Raw genomic sequence first — 21283 nt, forward strand, 5'->3', positions numbered from 1 at the left:
AATATATTCATTTTTTACTCGAAGGTATTCAGCGTACTCGAAAATTTAAACGTTTTTACATCTGTTCCGGTAGTTGATTCAACAATTTCTGAATCCCTTACTGACCTTTTATTTTTTATTGGACAAAAAATATCTTCACATTTGATCAAATCGAAGAAATTCTGAAATGTATTCTCATGTGTGTCGTACGTTTATTTATGCCATTATTATAATTCTTGTGAATGTAATTCTCTAACATAAACACTACTTCCGCTGTAGTTTTACCCTTTTTTTCCTAAAATGCCGACTGAATATATGGCAATTTGCCAAACCACAGAGTTAGAAATCGTATCCGATGTATGATTATGAACTTAAAAAGAAGCAGGGATTCCAAAACGCTGCGGGAAATGCCGCAACAGTAACTTTTAACGGAGTCGTTATCTAATATGCATTACAATGTAACAATTTTAGAGTGTAAAAATCATTCGCCTTGAATGGGATTCGAACCCAGATCCCTCGATGTCTGGCCGAGCGCTTTAGCCAGTTAAGCTATCGAGGATCGCAGGAACGTTTAGCATCGAACTCAGGATCTATAAACGATGGCACAGTTTTTGAGGTTGAATCTCGAAACCACCAGGAACCTTGCGGAAGCCTCATTCGTAAATAAGCAGAGAGCGTACTCTCTTTTTAAAGAATATTTCGAGAATGACGGGACCGAAGAATGAAAAGCCTGGGAGGGGAAGTACGTCGAGTGATGAGGGAAAAGGGACTATTAGTAGAGGGTGGTAGGCTATAATTGCAGTGCAAGAAGTAAAATCCTGGCGGTTGGAAGCATTTCAATACCGAAATGCTCGGCTTTTCTCTTGTTTGTATTCTATGCCATGTGCATGTGATAATTAGAGAAAATTGGATCGAAACATCACGCCATTTGTCAAAATGTACCCTAGATACCGAGGATATGTATGGAACTGGAGAGTGGAGGATGGTGAATGGGGATTGGTTGAATGAAGTGCGGTAGTTGTCGATTGTATTGTTTTATGAGGGTCGTTTATTTGGCCCATATAAAAACAGTGCTGTTTTACAGCGAAGGACGTAAATAATGTCGCTGAATGTGCAGACGGCGGTGACAAAGGGATGAGAGTAATTTCCAGAGTTGATGTTTGGGAAGTGAATCCGTTGTGAGAACGCGGAAAGCATTGCATCTCATGCGATGGCAAGAATACGGCGGAAATATGAGAGCCGAGAGGCGTTGCAGAATGGCTCTGGCGGTTTTAAGACTGTCGGGGCGCTGGATCATGGCAAACGGATATCCGTACAGTAGATCAGATGTTGTTTTGCTGTTGGACACAATGACAAAATCACCTTATTCGAAGCGTTTTGAAAACTTGTCGCACGAAGGAGGTACAGATGAAGGGATTGTTGTTAGGGGCAACGATTTGGGGTTTTTGACGATAAAACGTTAGCGATGGATTGTATTAACTAAGCAGCCTGGCTTATTTTCGAGTTTGTACACAAACTTGACACTCAATCTCTACTTAATAAAATGTTCACTTCCTTTAATTCAGCTCAAAATTTTGCCAACGGCATCAGGAAATGGAGAAAATAATATCACTAGTCATGGTAAGAATGCATTATTCAACTTTTATCACAGGAGAGCTACTCACAAACGGACATTCACTGTAACAGTATATCAATTGACAGTGGAGGTGATCACCGTCGCCCTTTGCCCCCTACTATTTAACTGTACCCTTAAAAATCTCTATATGGAAGGCAGTATATTAATCAAAGAAATAAAAAAAATGAAATCGATTAAAAAATTTCTCGGGGACACCCTTTTCCATTATTATTTTATTCCACCATCGATCTGCTAAAAAATGAAGACAATCTTCAGTCAAGGCATCGCACGTACGCATAGGTAATAAGCTCGTAATTAAGCTCCAAGTCATTGGGTTCGTCCGCTGGGTTGCGGTTGGTGGGTTGAATTATAGAAATGATGCTTAGCTGCGAAAGAAGTGAGTGTATTCAACGAGTAAGTAGTCGTGGGCAATAAGCGATGATACTTGGGAGAACATAGAAGATCATTTTTGGGTAAGATGGCTTCCAAGTTCTTTGAAAGCCCATGCCTTGACATACGAGTACTCGTAGCGTAGTGGCTGCCGCCAAACAATAGGCCAACTACTCAGTGGAGGAGGGAGCAGACGTGCGTTGTACGAATGAAGGTGGAGACCACAGCGGTCGTTAAAGCAACCCTCATCTCACGTGGCAAATTTCCCCAAAATGCAAACGTGGCAAATTACTTTAACGGCTGCAGCATTGCTAAGTGAAAGGCAACGGGAAACCACAACATTACCTTCCCGAGGAGCAGCGACTCACCAATATCCTCTTTTTATTGGATTAAAAATAGTGGAAATACCTTGGTGCATGTCAGCGTTTCGCATTAGCTAACAACAGCAGAAATGTGGCGCTATCTCCAAATGATATAGTAAATAACTGGCATGAGTGGTAGCGTAACGGAATTCCACTTCTTCCGCCAGCTACGCTAACACGAATCATTTTAGTTTTACTGTTCATGCCATAATTATTTCAGTTCCACTTTTATGCATGTCTTGTCGTTGGAAAATTATTTTCGAAACAGACATGAAGCATTGAAAGAATACCATTACCTAGTCTAAAACAATTAATTTAGCTCGTGTCGTTTTTAAAATAACTTTCGATATCATAAATACAATGAATAAAGAAAGATCAATCACTAATACATGATCAGCCACCAAACCGTTAATACACTTCCCGTGAAACAGAATTAATGGCACCGCAAAAAATGGGGGACGCTTATTTATTGATTAAAAAACTTAGCATTTCCAAAGGCAATGTCATGAATGTTACATTACTAACCACAGGTATCAACACGAAGGTCGGTTTGATAGGTGAGGAAAGTTATCGGCGTGTGAAATGCACACATTCTTAGGAGAATAATTGGGGGCCAGTTCCTTTCTTTGTGCTGTCTGCATATGTAGTGTATGATCTAGTACTAATTTTTATCGTTTATTTATGATGTAGTACTGATATTTTTATCGTTGTACAGAGATTATTATTACATATTTACGCATATTACTATGAGTTTACAATTAACTCCAAGTTATTCATTATAGTCAATCAATTGTTAACACAAAAGGATAACTATCTCCAGTTCTTGACATGCCATCATTAAAGAGTAGTTGGTCCCTGTGTTAATATCTATACATGACGTTTTTCATGCACAAAAATGCATATATGTACCGAGAGTTGATAAACATATGGGAAGAAAAAACAGTTGCATATGTAACTATTGCTCACTTACTTCTTTGCAAGTGGAAGAAGAAATATATATATATATATATATATATATATCACACAATTAATATACTAAATAAAATCATCACCATTTCATGCCAGAAAAAACGCCACGGGTATTGATGGTAAAAATAAATCAAAATTATTACCATTTAATAAGTTTTGCAATAAGTTGACCACTTAAAGGGATTATACGTGAGTGATGGCATAATCACATTTTAAGCAAGAAAGCTTTAAAAGGAAAGTGGGGCTGAAAACTTTTTCATTATAATTAACACATGAAAACACTTTGTTCTGACAATAAGCTCATAAAAATACAAACAAGAATACTAAAATTGATTTCATTTATCTTATTTATATATAAGACCTACCTATGTGCATTAGCAGGGAATTTGTGATATTGCATTACTAGAACGTTTATCGAGTTGTTCATGCGACGGGTGACGAGATACTTCTTAGGCTACATTTTTACAATGCCAAAGTTTTATGTAGGGTTTAAATCAGGATTTAAACACAAAGTCATATCGCCTAAGTTCACGTAAAACCTCCGCAAATATTTCTGTTAGTACTTGTATTCATTTACAATGACAAAATACGACAAAAGCCGAAGTATTATTCAAAATGCACGGTACTGCGCAAATCAGGTCATGGGTCTGCAGACAGATAAAACATTAATAAAACTCAGTGTAAAAGTTGCATGACTCGTACTATTTTTCAAGCATTTTTATTGGAAAATTTAGTTAGTAAAAATCTTTTCACCAACAATACCAGTATTTTAGTATATTTCATCAACTGGTATTCATCCCTCTGTACCACCGTAATCTCGGAACCATATATTCGTTACACCTTCACTGTAACGTAATTCTGGGACTCGCTCTTCCATTCCACTCTCCACCGAGTGGATGGAAGTCTCACTCTCCAACATGTAAAGGTAAAGGTCGCGAATCCTACTTATATTTGGTAATACAACGGAATCATTGCAGAAGACAAGGAAGAAAATATATTAGAAAGACATATACGGGGTAAGCGAAATAATTTTGGAATTCTACAAATACCACAAGTTAGTATTGGTGACGAACAGATTCTATCACAACCACCCACGAAGATAATACTCACGGAAGATGACAGGAGTATTGACCGAACACATCAACTGGAAATTTGAAATGTAATATTCACCCTGAAGATTTCCTCAAACCAGGACACAACTGTCGTCATCTGAAAATAACCAACGCGGAGGAATACCATAAGCCTTCCAAAAACTCATCATGAAAAACTGCGGAAGCATGCGTCAACTGGCAATGTACTAATACAGGACAGAGGAGGCACAAAAATTCCAGGACTGAGGAATAGCAAACACTTTACAGAAGGCTGAGAAATTAAATCAGCTGAAAAGCGAGAACATCAAGAGAAGGCTAGCCCTAGCGCGAAGAAGTGCAGTATGACCGTGGCTAGGGACAAATTGAAGCAGCTTGCGAAACTCTTGAGGCACAATTTCGATGAACGCAGAGAAAATATCAATACTATTTGGGATATCAATGTTGAAATGACGTCAAGAACAGCAGGGAAAAGAGAACATAAGACAATCGAAATGCGGCCCTATAAAAGAGTACTAAAAATAAAGTGGATAGAGAGTAATCTGTGAATAAGTACTTTAATGATGCGGTAAACGAGAATTTTACGAAGGCTATTTGCCAGAAGAAGAGAGAAATATAGTGTATGTATCCTGAGGCGCTGCAGTTCACTGAATATCATAATTGAAAGTAATATAGAGGGAAAGAACTAGAGGGAAAGGCCTAGGATGGACCGCGAGAAGTGGATAGTGGCACATGCAGGTGCCAGGAGATTTTCACGAAACTGGAAATTCTGGAGTGCTTCCATAAACTCTCAGATTGAAAGACTGTGATGATGACAGGCAACAACACCTTTCTATAATATTACCTCGGAAACAGTGACAAGGGGACAATGGTAAAAGAGACTTCTAGATAAAAATTTTGCCTCGAAAAGAAAATATAATCTACATCACTTCATCCTTGTGTAGCCATCAAAGCTGACAATCTTTATACGGAGCCTGAAGTTTAATCGGAGAATCCTTTTAGTCCTTCAAAGGCTATTCGTGTATCCATATTATAAACTGCATTTTGAAGTGACAACCCTCATTTTCCATGATAGCTGAGAGGTTCTACGGTCTTTTACCATATGCCACCAACTTTGGTAGCTTATTCAGTGATCGTATGTGGCCGTGTCTTTTTAAATATTCACTGCAGCGGGGGAAATGTTGCGTGGGATAGGCTAGACTGAGCTTGGCTGAACGATGGGGTATTTTGTGTACCTTTAAAAATGTACAAATTCTCATTCTATGATAAAAACGAGAGACCTGTTACTCTAAACCGGAGAATCAGTTAATGCAGCATTGCTGTCAGCACCAGCTGTGCTCAAAGAGACACGGTGGAATATGACTTCTCGAAGTTTTATATTCCTGCGTCTCGTCCTGGAATTCTGCGGTTGCCCAAGGTAGTATTCCGTTCCGTGGCATTCACTTTTTGAGAAGGAAACTAATAATTTTAATGGGAAAGAAACATTATATAAATAGAAATAAAGATGTTAAGGAAGTATGCGTTAGTAATCTTGAGCCTCCAAGTCTCCTGAAGATGGACGTGCAATTCTGCGTAGATCGGATTTATGCATGAATTCTGCGTAAAATGGTATTCTGCATTTATAGCTCCATTTGCGTATTCATTCGAATTATTTTAGGGAAGAAATGTCAATGATAAATTCAGCTGCCATCCGCACTCTTAATCCACCAATCTCGTTTACCCAAGTGCAAATGATATGGCCACTACACCCATTTACTCATTTGAATAGTATTTTAATTTTCTTGCGTAAAGAGGGTGAAAGTACTTCAGCACGACTTTCAGGATTACGCAAACTGAGAAACGCCCTCCTCGAGCCCATTGAGGGCCCCTTCTTCCCTTTGATGGGAGCGTGCGGATCAATAATGCACTGGCGTCCGCCCTTGGCCAATCGATCGCTACTGACCTCGCCCACACGGGTCGTTCACCCACTTGCCGCGAGGGACGGAGCTCAGGAGACTGGCGCGCTGAGCATCTCCGTCGGATGCTACCGACATAAAGCGTGTGCATGGATTTTATCGTAATTTTTGAAGCGTAGCACATTGACTGTTTGTTCATGAGGCCCATAGCAGTAATGGCAGCACATAGATTGAGTATTGTTAACACCTGAATAGATTAAAGCCAAAGGTTTTCATACATTGTAAAGTGAGGAAGTATCAATGGCATGGTGTAGCCGCCAGGGATTAGCCGTGGAAAAATCTGACGGAACCGAACGGCCGGACGTCATTTCATCCTCGTTGAAATACGATTCAACAGTAGGCTATTGTAAGTACATCACTTCAAGATTGTCATCGTTTATCAAACGGTAACAATGAGAGCATCAGCATTGACAAGCCTAAATTCTGAGCTGGGTGGAGCTGTGAGTATCGTCCTCCAGTGGAGAGAGACTGTTGAGTCATTGCGTTCGTGTTTAGGAATTATATCAAAAGTATATTCTCTAAGATGTGTGCAATCAAATATCGCAGGTCGATTTCATCTATGCGAATTTATATTCAGTTTTGCCCAGCCGGCAGGTTTTCTTGATTTCTACAGTCCCCTCTTGCTTCGTCCGGGTGCCTGGATTGGTTATTTCATTGCGGTAGGTGTGCATCAGCATGTTCATAAATCCAGTAGAGGTCATCCATAAATAAATTACACCACATGATTTATTTTCACGACTTCAGATTTATTCTAACATTTTTGCCACAATTCGCTACAGATTCAAAGCTATATCAAAGTGCACGGTCATGGTATGACTCCATGTTATATTTATATGTATCTAGAACATAGTTCAGTGGTTTTGATGGAAATTTTTGCTCTTCCCCAGAATTTATCACTTGGTAATAAATTTGGAAATCACGTTTGGCTTATTTTAGCCGTATGAACCGTATGAAGTAGTATGGGTTCTGTTCGGTGTGTGGAGGTGAGTTGAGTTAGCAAAGTTGAAAGATGAATATCGGGTGAAACTTTGTGGGTCGAGCAATCTGGTCCAATTCGTAGGGAGTTGGATGAGTGAAGGTGACGCTTGAGTATCGGCAATCGTTTATCACTGCTATTTGACCTGAGGGTATTGCCGCTGGCTTCTTTAATAATGGTGATATGCAGCGATAGACTTGGAGTTGAAGAGGATGTATATAATTTATAATGTGCTCTGTGGGAAAGGAAGCTTTAGAGGAGATTTGGATGTTATATTAGCCATGAAATCACTCAATGGTTTATTATTCCTATTTGGAAATGGAAAACCGTATAATGAATTAGTGTTACAATAACTAACTTAAGTTAATAACATAATAATTAACGTAATAATATTTCGAAGTACTCTGCATTGTCGGGTTTCACCGCGTCGTTGTTTGATTCAGACAACAGTTTCGCCGAAGTTGCATTCGGCGTCTTCAGGTCGAAGACGCCGAATCTTCGACCTGAAGACGCCGAATGCAACTTCGGCGAAACTGTTGTCTGAATCAAACAACGACGCGGTGAAACCCGACAATGCAGAGTACTTCAAACCACCGCCGCGAAAACCTACGCAGCCATGTAATAATATTTCCTTGATATTTCACGCCCCCATGCTTTTCCGCTGCTGTCCTATCGTCGAATACCTTTTGCTTTTTGTTGAGTTTTAAATATGATATTCATTTAAACATGTGCTGCGTAGGGTAAACCTGAAGATGGTCCTAGTATTTCACCTTAAATCTGTTTGCCTTCACTGCATTTGTTGATCTTGTAATTTAACTAAGAATATACGATTTTTGTCTGAGTTTTCAACATTGAGAACTTCATCATTAGTCTACACCATTCTTAATTCTTACTACTTTATGATTTAATTTTGACTGGATGATATTTGAAAAATCATTTTCTTTAAAAAAACGGAATGGAATAAATGGGGCTGCTTGAATATTTATGAGATGTTTTCTTAATGGGTTTTCTAAATGGTCCATTTATGGTTATTCTTACCTTTTTTGTCTCTTTTCCTTCTCATTTATATTTGAACTACACATGTACCTTCAAAATGATAACAAATGTAGCGCAGTGTATGCCATATTTTGAATTGATTGTTCGTAATATGTCTGAAGCATACACATTTACTCTGACCAGTTATAGCACGTAAGTACTCGAAATGGAATTTAATAAACTCTTGGGAGATACTGGATAATTTATTTATACATAGATACATATGATCTGTATTCTGACTCCGCTGTTCATTTAACACAAATCAAGGAATTGTAGGCTATTTAAAAATGATAGACATGATCGGTAAATCTGCTTATCGGAAAGAGACCGGAAACTAATAGGCAACTTACTTTGTTGTCAGGGAAGAGATGGGCAAGTATTGCCAAAAATGGTGGCAGTGATGGATAGGGCCAGGATGTTAAAAAATTAAGAGGTTATCTAATTTTAGCAACCAAATGTCAAACTAAGAGGGCAACGCGAAAGTCAAATTTGTATTTTACACGCAAAACCTGCATCGAAAAAAGTCCTGTTTACGATACAAATGCGGTGTTTCCAGCTAAAGAATATTGGTTTTGAACGAAATCATAACTTAGAAAATGTAGCACTGTTGCAGTTACTTAACGGAAGAGAGTAACTAATAGGACATTTAAACATTACTACTGAGGTATGCAGTAAATTTATTGTCTTGATCATTTGGTATAGGAGGAACATCGAATACTCTCAGCGGAAAATTTGGAAAATATTGTGCTAAATATCTTGAGAAGTAAATTAACGATCATTAGATCTGTGAGTACATATTACCATTTAACTTTACAAAAAATAGAATTTCATTCCTTTGTGCAAGCATACCAACAAGCAACTCCTACCTCTAGAGCAGAATTAGCATGCTTTCCCTTCGAGAGAATAATTTATGAGTTTCCCGAATAAAGCTATGCATTATCAATGGAGGAATACAGTTTGAATGGAGAGGACCTTATAATATTTTGCTCAGAGAAATGAAACGATAGTGGAGCAAAAGCGTCAGCAATATTCATGAATGTCTATGTACGAGATGTCTCGTATGCAGTCTGTAGCAACATTTTCTGTCTCTCAATCCATACAACATCACAATTTTTCAATACCCACAACTTTTCGTCACACCGTTAAACGAATTCTGTTTTTGGATTTACATGGAATAAATTTGAGGAATGATACATCTTTTCAGAGGATATATGTTTTTGATAATTAAAGCTCCTTTGGCAGATTGTTTTATTGCTGTAATAACTTAACACTTACAATAAAAACATCTTGGCTCAAATTTCGTTTATTATAATGTGATTAGTCCGAAATAGATTATACTCATAAAAATAATATTGTAATTATGATAAAAATAACACTCAGCCAAGCTATCACTCCTTGTAATTTCCCAAACTAGTCCAACTCTTCAAAGATATTTGGAATATCCATCTATGTGTTTTCCAAGTCTTTACGATTTTCGAGTTCTTAGACAACAATGGCAGGTTCTGAAAATTAAAAAGGGCTGTTAAGTGAACAGCTCTGGAAAGCATTGTGTAAGATAGCTTGGAATAAACGGGTTGAAATAAATGCTGTTATTTCCTTGTATTTTCGTTGATTGGCCGTCTTGGAGTTTTGGTAATAAACTATTTTATAAATTTTTAATTTTTAGGGGCTGTAGTTCACTTTGAGAGCAGTCCAAGATATCAGGCACCAAGATTGTCACATGTGCAGTAATTCTTATCTTCCAACAGCACCTTGGGGACTATCTTAATACACTCCTTTCTCATTTCAAAATCTTTAAGAATGCGAAGCACGGTGGTTTTCGGAATACTTCACTCTCATGCTAACAGTCTAATACACTGGCTTAGATCGGAATGGAGCTTGTATCTCACATTGTGCATATTTTCGTCGCACTGTGAAGTTGACGAATGCCCCGGGCATTCCTTGTCGGCAACGTCTTCTCTACCCGTCCCGAACATCTTGTGCCAGCGGGAAACCACTTTTGGACATTTCTTGGTTAGCAAGGTTAGAAAGAGAAAAATAATATGACCTAGTAGCTGATAGGTTAAGACGAGGTATAATTCATTGCGAGATAGAAAGTACTTTAAGGGAATTGTATTAAATAATGCCGTGGAGAAAGCATACCAGTGGTATTACATAGGGTTTCAGAAAACGCGAAAGTTAGGGTTTCTATGGCTAATTCATGAAGATGATACTTGGCCGGAAGATTTTATTGCACCAATGTTAAATCGCACCTCAAAAAAGGAAAAGGTAGCCGTGTGTAAGGATTATAGAACATTAAGTCTGATTTTGCACGCAACTAAGGTGGCACTTTCGGTCATGCATAAAAGGATGGAAAGGAAGATAAATGATTAGTTAGTCAGGAGATGAACACTTAGGTTTCAGGAAGAGGAGAGATACACGTGCCACCATAGCAGTAATGAAGTCAAAAATAGGGAAAAACATAAGGGTACAATTAGATGAATTCGTTTGTTTTTTAGATTTCCAGATGGTGCACAACAGCTTAAATTGGGTAAAATTAATTGGCGTAGTACAGAAGACAGAAGTAAAATTGAGAGATGAGCGACTTATCCGCAACCTACGAATTTAAACCTACACAGATGCGTGCTGCCAATGGAGAGACGGCTTTGAGAGGGATAGGAAAGGGAGATACAGGAATGCATACTATCTCCTGTTCTTTCTTTCTATATATATATATATATATATATATATATATATATATATATATATATATATATATATATATATATGTATATATATACATGTATATATATATACATGTATATATATATATACATGTATATATATATATATATATATATATATATACATGTACATATATATATATATATAAATGTATATATAAATATATATATGTATAAGAACATAAATAAAGAAGTACCACACGAAGTATACATGTGCTGTGTATATATATATATCTATATATATATATATATATATATATATATATATATATATATATATATATATAAGAACAGGACTTATTTTGAGAGTGTATATGTGTGTGTGTGTAGAGGAATAGTAAGGGAGGCATAGGAAGGGCTGGAGTCAGTAGTGAAAGTAGCTGGAAAATCCATACAAACGGTTATTGTTATGATATAAATCTCGTTGCAATTAGGCAATCGCCCTGGTAGCAACGGTCAAGCCTCGTAAACCGTCATCCTTACAATGCACATACATACTACCTTGATCAAAAATTTCCCGGAATTTATTCAGAAAATTAAAAATACAAGTTTATTCATCTAAATCTATATTGTCCCCTTCAAAGTAATCCCCATCGACTGCAACACACTTATGCCAGCGCTTGATCCAATCCTCGAAACATTTTTTATATTCGGTTTTCGGTATGTCCATCAGTGCTTCCTGCGATTTTTCCATTACTTCCTCTCGGCTGCTAAAACGCGTTCCCCGTAATGGTTTTTTAACTCGATTGAACAGAAAGAAGTCACAGGGAGCCAAATCAGGTGAATTCGGTGGCTGTTGGATGGTATTTGTTGCATTTTTCGTCAAAAAATTACGAATAATGATAGCACTGTGCGACGGTGCGTTATCATGGTGCAAAATCCACGAGTTTTCTGCCCACATTTCTGGTCTCTTTCGGCGAATTGCTTCACGCAAACGTCTCATAACGCCCAAATAATACTCTTTGTTTACTGTCTGGCCTTCTGGCAAAAATTCATGATGCACTACACCGTTGTAATCCATGAAAACCGTCAGCATTGCCTTCTTTTTTGACTGAAAACGACGTTGTTTTTTTGGTCTCGGCTCATTTGGTGAACGCCATTCACTTGCCTGATGTCTGGATTGCGTGTCGTACTCATAAACCCACGTCTCGTCTCCAGTAATGATCCTTTTGATGAATGTGGGATCGGATTCAGCCTCGCAAATCATGTCTTTTGCGACGTCAACACGGTCTCTTTTTTGCATGAAGTTGAGGTCTTTTGGCACCAACTTTGCTGCTACACGACGGAAACACAAATCATTAACCACAATGTCTTGGGCGGATCCATAGGCAATGTTCAAGTCCTCCGCTATTTCTCTGATGGTTAATTTGCGGTTATTGACCAACATTTCTTTTACTTTATCAATTTTTTCACCGACTTTCGATGTCGATGGTCTGCCACTGCGTTCATCATCTTCGATTGACTCACGACCACTTCTGAACCGCTCGTGCCACTGGTAAACGACCGTTTTTTTTAGAGAATCGTTGCCGAAACACTTTTCCAACATTTCCAACGTCCGTGCGCCACTAAATCCGTTTTTTACGCAAAATTTAATACAAGTTCGTTGTTGCAAATTTAAATCCATTTCTGAAATTGTAAAAAATCGCCAACACACACAGAGATAGATGTACTCTTGGCTACGTAACTTTTGCAAATGTCAAGTTATGACACTAAGATTTAAAGGGAATATCAACAACAGATGTACCAATTTAACAAAAAAAACAGAACTCAAATCGGAACGATGGGAGCGCCACACGGTGTTTATTCCGGGAACTTTTTGATCAAGGTAGTATATACACAAGAAGAACAGATATGAGAAAAATGCTCTTATATACAATGACACTTTAAGATTACCAACCACACCTTTACTATCACACAAGGGATAGGTTCACAGTATACCTACAAAGCTCCGTCCATCGCGGCACTCCGTCCATAATAATGCACACTTTAATTTAATAAACCGTTCAAAATCATGCACCGTTAACACATCCTTCACTTTTGTAATATTACTTCTCACGCCATCTACATCACATGCAGAAAATATTTAAATAAGTACAATAGTATAATAATCACTGACCAATGAAGTTTATCACCAAGTGGCTACTTAACAATTATTCTTAAAACTACTAAAATTAGATGGAAAGGGCTCAAACAAACCTCCAGGCAGCTGGTTCCATTCAACAATAGTTCTGTTTAAAAAAGTGTATTTTTTCCTATTTGTTTAGGCGTTCTTATTTTTATTTAAAAACTGTGGTCGTTTTTTTCCCTAAAAGTGTGGTTTTTTCTATCTCTTTCCATATATCTTCCCACTCTTGGTCATTTTTAACAATTCTGTTCATCGCACCTAACCTATTCCTTTTTCTCCTATTTTTCAAAGTCTCCCATTTCAGTATGTCCAACATATCCGTGACGCACTCTGATCTTTTGTACCTTCGCAGTACATATCTTGCTGCCTTTTTTTTTGGACTTTTTCTATCTTTTTAATATGTCCCACCTCATATAGATCCCATACTATGGACGAGTATTCTAGGACAGGGCTAACCAGTACCTTATATGCTCTTTCTTTTGTGGCTACGCTACTTCCGTTTAAATTTCTCATTACCCAATGAAGTACTCAAAATGCCTTCCATGTCACATTTCTTAGTGGGACTCCCCACCCAAGATACCTAGTTAAGTAAACACCTAAATATTTGCAAATACTGCTGAAGTTCTTTCTCCTAAGAGGGTGTAAATATTTGTGCATTCTCTTTATTTGAACAATTTAAATGCTTGCTCTTACTAGCATTGATGCCATATTATTATTTGTAACCCAGTCACCAAGGCGATCGATGTCAGTTTGTAGTACTACGTGGTAGTTTACATGCTCTACCCGTCTGTATGTAATGCAATCATCAGCAAAGAGTCTTACTAGGGAATGTAAATTATTTGGTAGATCGTTTACGTAAATTAGGAACAGTAATGGTCCTAGAACACTGCCTCGTGGAACTCCTGCTATAACGTTTGTCTCTTTTGAAAATGCATCCCCTATTTTTACTTTTTGAATCCTACCTGTATGAAAAAATTTTCTCCATTGCTTTGCCCTCAAATTCAATGGTAACGACTCCAACTTTAACAGTAATCTATCGTGAGACACTCGGTCGAAAGCAGCCGAAAAATCAACGATTACCGCATCAACATTCTTTTTTCCTTCATAAATATTGTCGCCGATATATTGGCTTAATCTCAAAAGCTGCGTTTCACAGGAGCATCCCGTTCTAAAACCCTGGTTGGTTTTTGAATAGCCATCTATCTCTTGCCCACCATTCCCGAATGTAGACTGCGATTCCTTTTTCCATTATTTTGCAAAAAACTGATGATATGCTTACCGGTCTCTAAGTCTTGGCTATTTCTTTTTCCCCTTTCTTGAATATCGGTTTGATGTTTGCTTTTTCCCAATCATTAGGCAAGGCATCATTATTTAAAGTTACAGATAATAGATCAATCAGGTACAGTTACAATTGAAGTTGATCAAGCTTTAGTTAGCGAGTCAGCCATCCTGAGAGGATTACAAAATCATGGCGATTGATATAGAACGAGAATGAATGTAAATAATACAAATGTCATGAGGTTTTTCAGGTAAGGGGAAGAATAAATTTAACGTTAAAATTGCAGGGCAATAACAAGAGGACCACCGACCATGGCAGTGTTTTGGACTAAGATGGTCAAAGTAGTGGGGGCGTGAGGAGAGTCACGTTAGTTATAAGGGTTAAGCTTAAGGGAAAATAATGATGGAAAAGGGAAAATGGACTTAGAGGAAAAAAACGAAGAATTGGTAGGCATAGAACGAAAGATAATAGGATTCTTGGGAGAGATCTAAAGGAGGCAGGATATGTGAATAGAGAGCATTTTGATGGGCGATGGGATGTTGAAGGATGTGATGGAGCATAGAAATTTAAGAGGATGAGGTAGAGGAAGGAAAGGGTATGCCTTGCCTCCTCCACTCACATTGGATCGTATTTTTTGTGTAACTGTTGATAAGTTATAACATCAGATTAATAAGGCTGATTGACTGTGGTATAGCCAAACACTAAATATGTATTTATCCTAAATCAGGCATGGAAATCTTAACAGTAAATTAACCTCTGTGCGTTTGTGTAGTACAAATGTCAAAGTTATCGATGTCGTATATTGATATAACTTACCAGTATATCGGTGAGCTTATTCTTTCAAATAGGGAAGTAATAAAGATGAATCGAGGTGGAATGATAAAGAAGTTTAAAAAATCACACTAAAGTAGAACACCCTATATTTTAATGCGAAAAAAGAAGCAATCGCCAAAATTCGTAGATAAAGCTATCTAATGGCTAATTGTAAATGATTAGATTATCTCACCGAAAGAGTTTTTTGCGACGCTAAACGAGCCCAAAAGAATAATTTTATAGATTCTTTTAACATGACTCAAAAATATTTCGGTCTCGGTGAGTATGTAACTCTTGAGCTCTTGTGCTCGAATGTTGTGCAATGTAATCAGTGCAGGTTACCGCTTATTTCCTCCGACAAGGTCCAAAATTTTTAGCAAAAATCTTTCATGCTTTGTTTCTTTGAGACGATATTATACTGAGCATTTTCCTTTTGCATACATAGGCTCTTTTTTTCGTCCACTCGCGCCTTTATCTTCTTTGTATGATCTCTTATGGGGTTTCCTTCCTTCTCCGGCTTACTATTTTTGCCATATGTACATTGGCTCATTTACCTTCTGCTCTTCATAATTCTTATTTATTTCGTCGTAATCCTCCTCCTCCGGAGTTACGTATTTTTCAGTCAGAGTATTTTTCTTTTTGATTCCATTTGGGTCAAATCGAACTTCCTGGGTACTTTTTCTGGTTTTATTCATAGTTGAAAAATCATCACTCATTGAAAAATCATCACTCATTGAAAAATCATCACTCTAATGAATGGAGAAAATGCTTATCATTCACTCTAAAAGCCACAATCCCCCCTTGTGGCTAAAAGCCACTATATTGTTCCTTGAGGCCAAGACAAGGCAAAAGAAGCACATTTGCCGACCTAACTATAGCTCCTTCTCTAAGTCATTAAACTCATATTACCTATTATTATTACGAAGCTAAGTGTAAAGTACAGTTTATTTGTTAGAAGTGACTTGTCTTGAAATTCCTAGCCATTTCATCTCCGCAGGTAAGATTGCGAAGGATGACTGAGCGGTACTAATTGGCACACTGGCATAATCCACGTCTTGAAATACGTTCTCTCTGAGAATTTTCATTAATGTTCTGAAGTTATGATAGTTGCCAGAATATCTTTTCTCCGTATAGTGGTACCCAGCATTTAACCGACACGATAGATGCACTGTATTGTACCACTCATTAAGGAGAAAGCACGTAATGCCCAATTCAGACATGCATGCATATTGAGCATAAACTCTGGGTGAAAATTGATTTTACCATAAAAATTAATTTCGTCCGTCTAATCGGCGCCTACTTACCGTTCGTAACAACCATTACACTTGGGGCTTCAAACAATGGCCTGATAACTTTCGAATGCCCATATTAAAACGTGTTCTTGCGCGCTTCAATAAACAAAATATTAGTTGCACATTGCTTTTTGAAGAATTCAATGATATATTCCTGTGGGTTGATAGTGCATCGAATTGGCGAGCACTAAATGACACGCCTCTTCCTCGAAAATTCTGTTTTTTTATTGACTGTATTTGTATGAATTAATTCAAGCATTTCATGAAACAAAAAAGTTCATAATTTTATTTTCAACCCCCCATTGTTTGTGGGAACGCTCTATTTCTATGAACTCCTTTAAGATAATAAATAACGTAAACCGCACACATGCCTATATACAATGTGTGATCAAAAAAAGACCGGACTGATTTTATTCTGCGCAAACCGTTCAACGGATCGAAACGAGATACAGTGCGCCATCTAGCGACGCATCTGACGACTAAAACGAGAGGTGTTGCGTTTTTTTTCGTCGAGTCATTACGCATCAGCAACGGTACGTGTCTTAACCTATTCGTAACGAACGGGTCTAAAGAGGATCCCCAAGAGGGCTTACCAGGCAGGGTTTGAGAGCTGGAAGAAACGTTGTCAAAGGTGTGTCGTCAGCCAAGGCATGTACTTTGAGGGCGACAAGTTCGATTAAGGTGTATCCATCGAAATAAACAAGTTATTAAATCAGTCCTGTCTTTTTTTGATCGCACCTTGTACGTTCGTAACGAACCACACCAATAGCTGGTATTCCTCATTCGGGGAGGACCGATAAATCTGTTATGAAATCGCAGATATATTAATACTATTCAAACAACACACACTGATGTGATGCATACAAAATGGCTGATTGTTGTAATAGTGGAAAAATTTGTACAAGAGTCAGTTTGTAAGTTTATACGTTTAATTGGCAATGTTTTGATGAGAGAAATGAGAGTAAGGCACTATAAGGGCAGTGAACATTGTGCTGCTGTTTTTCTGGTGCTTTTCCTTGCATTTTATGTGTATGCAGCATTTAATATACTAGAGTAATATTTTTTTGAAGCTTTCTTTTCAATGAAATCAAAAAGAAAATTTAAATTTGGGAGTATTTCCGGACAAGAGGAACGTGTTTTATTGACGAGTCCTATGTCATTGCTAAATAGGCAGCACTGGAATTTGATAAAAGAAATCGGTGTTCAAGACTTAAGGTCTTAATAAAGTTGTGTGAATTTCCACCATATTATACTGTCGACTACTAATATTAACTCTGCTGAGTAATGAACGTTATAGAGTGAGTATTTTTAAATTGAGCGCCACAATGCCGCCTTCTAAATATTCTCGTCTCGTGCGGCATGTACTGTGTATTGTGTCTCTTCCATTATTTGCATTTTTCTAAACACTGAAAAGATAGTACGCTTACAATGTGTTAAAACACTCTCGATTTATGCATATGGGTTTTCGCCCACGTTATATATCATCAGGTTACATACCAATTTTTCTTGCTCGATCAAGAATTCGATTTAGACGAATGCCTTGAATCCTTGCCTACGTGTTGACACATGCAGGGATGGATAGTGATGGGTTCCCTCAGAAAAAACTACAAAACTAAGATGGATGAATCAATGCCCCTGGGTAATTGTTAACATTAAACGTTTCTTTTATGAATAGAAATGCTTGTAAACCTTCCCTAGTTCCTAAAATTTTTTCATATCAAAAAACACTCTCGCCCACGACGTACCTTGTCTGCAATGTTGGTACGCTAGTGACCGCAGGATCATATTCTTTTTATTTTTCATGTACTTCTTTTTGCGATCGTACGAGTACAAGAATATCTTTATGTAATCGATGGATAGCTTCTTTTGTTGTATTAGTCGCGATACTTTTTGAAATAAGTGTGAGTAATTGTGACGTCGTTTTCGTTTGTCATTTATTCTGTTTATTCACTTGTTAAACATGGTAAGAAAACAACCAATGCATAAAATGCAACCAACTCCTGCATAAAATTTGGGCACATAGGACGCCAGACGCTTCTTTAAAGCACGTACCCTGAATTATTCGCACTAGCCTACTTTACTTTAATGTATGTGGTATTACAAACAATTGCAAATGTGAACCTGACTTTATATCCTGAAGTACTGTAATGATGCGACAAATAAAAAGTCTAAGTAAATTACTATTGTTACGGCTACGTTGAAGTTTAGAAATAGTACACCTAAAACCAATGTCATTGACTTCGTATCTCCTCAAGCTTCAATAATTTGGGCTCGGGTGATTTGAGAACGACTGAAGTGTGTAATGTATGCATTGTTGCAAAGTTTGACAATTTGTGCATTGAAAAAATAATGACATTATTGGCAAAGGTATTGGGCAAAATAACTTCCACAAAAGTTATATTGGATTATAATACGACAAAAAACGAAATAATAAACACATTCCATTGAGATAAGAGATTAATTTGATTTAAAAGGAGTCAAGCTTGACTAATTTTGAGCTTATATACTTATAAGTAAATATAAATTATTATTATTACAACTTACATGTGCAGATAGACAATGTCAGGTGGCACACAAGTCCCAAGTATTATAATGAAACTTGCCTAGGAAAAAATAGCATGACATATCATGACATGAATCAATATCACAAAAGATAATGAAAAAAATAAATTCAAAGGAAACTTCCAAACACAAATCTCTATCGCAAAAAAAGGAAATCCTAATCTCATTAACATCAGTTTCCCAATCAACAAGGAAAAAAAATAAAAAAATTGAGCGGTCACATACAATTTTACACAACACATCAATCAAATTGTAACATAAATTGTTTACTTCTTTTCTTAAAAGTATTCCCCCTGTTAGGAAAGGGCTCGAATAGTTTTGCAGGTAATATTTTCCAATCAACAATTGTTTTATATAGAAAAGAAAATTTTTTTATTCGTTCTTTTTGCCCGGCATTTTACCTTGAATTTGTGATGATTTGTCCCTATAAAATTTGAATTTCCCGCCCCGCCTCCTTAGTTCTACCCAAGCTTTCCATCCCTTAAGAATGCTTAACATTCCACAAAGTCTGCTTATTTTTCTTCTACTTTGTAAAGGTTCCCAGCCCAGCGTTTTTAACATTTCAGTTACTCTCCATCCTCCTATGCTTCCCCAGTACATAGCGGGCAGCCTTTATTTGTACCTTTTCCAGTTTATTTGCTCGCATTTTCCTAATTTTTAAATAAATTTCTTCGCTCATCGTTTTAATACTTCTAGTATTTAATACTTTTTCACCTCCTTGTGGACTCGGCGGCGTGACTCTTCAACCGCCCAACCATATATAATTCGTGGAAGATTATTCTAAAGACGCGCATCTGTAACCGAAGAAAATGTTATATTCAAAACATATACGACAAAAATAATATTTGAGTATTGTCAAAGTGAATATGTAATTATTATAGTATAATTTGCTTGTTTCATTTTCCTCGGCATCGCATTTACAGCCTGCCGAAAAGAGCAGCGCTGAATTAATTCCCATCCAAACGATGCGGTAAAGCTGCAAATAACTGGATAAAATCCTGCTTAAGTGGAATAAGTGAGGATAAAATCCTGCTTTTACAGAGACGGATAATAATAATGAATTATTTATCTGGAGGTAACGATTCCAAATCTAAAATAAATGTGAGGCAAGAAAAACACTAATGGCCCATCTGCAGGTGAAGGAAGACTCAAGCAAAGGATAACTCAAATTAAATGGACTATTATCTTTTTAGGAATGGGCGCTAATATATATTTGCATAAGAAATGCTTGGTGGGTTGGTCTGGTGGGTGAGACAACGGGTTAACTCAAAGGTGACAGGTTCCAGGCCGGGCGCGGATTCCGTGTGCATTTCGGCACTTCGGCTCCCGAGAGACCTTTTGACGAGGGTAGGCTTATCGGAGCTTTATTCGAACCAAGAGAAGTTTTCGCATCTGTATTAAAAACTCCTTTGTCGCTTACAGCAACATATAGTATGCTATAATTTAGAGGCACCCTTTCCCAAGTTCCCTGGCCAAGGGAGTGTCCACACGCAAATTATTAAATAGGATATGGTTTAAGGCTCAACGCAAAGGAGTGTGAAGAGAAAGGGCCAGTAAAAGGATACAAAAAAATATATGAATTGGATACAAATTCTAGTTTGTCGGAAGGTAGGGGATTCATTAGTAATTCAGCAAATAGAACAAAATCACTCATGCAAGCATAGAATACTCAGGAAACAACATTACTAAAGGCCGCTAATGCAAGGTAAAAAAGGAATAATGAGATACGGATAGAACCAGAAAATATTGCTGAATACAGTTTATAGAAGTATGCATAAAAGAATATGAATTTTAACCAGTTTTTAAAAGGTAACACTTTCATGAACAATAATAATGGGAAATGGAGTAGCTTAAGAGAATGCGCAACTTTCAAGTTGCTCTGCTGAGTGAACTGATGCATTGCAACTAATAGGCATGGGGAATTATAAGACTATTACCAATATATTCTAAATGATGTAATTACCTCATACGTAGACTAATAACTAAATAAGTGTTTCCTGGCTTAGAGGTTTTCATTCTTATTAATTCTCTTTATTTAAAATTTATTTTTATCATTGCTTAAAAATGTTGTTAGTCATTTTAAACAAACGCTGTCGGTACACTACTTCGAATAACCTTTC

At 37.3% G+C, this 21283-nt stretch overlaps 1 protein-coding gene across 1 annotated transcript in view; it reads left to right on the plus strand.

The window, feature by feature from the left end:
• LOC139685814 (mediator of DNA damage checkpoint protein 1) overlaps positions 1–21283 on the plus strand; it is a 222783-nt gene that overhangs the window by 38269 nt on the left and 163231 nt on the right. The gene's annotated exons all lie outside the window — the stretch shown is intronic.

Source organism: Hetaerina americana, unplaced genomic scaffold (genome assembly GCF_022747635.1).
Source record: "Hetaerina americana unplaced genomic scaffold, ioHetAmer1.1.p SCAF_12, whole genome shotgun sequence".
Lineage (NCBI taxonomy): Eukaryota > Metazoa > Arthropoda > Insecta > Odonata > Calopterygidae > Hetaerina > Hetaerina americana.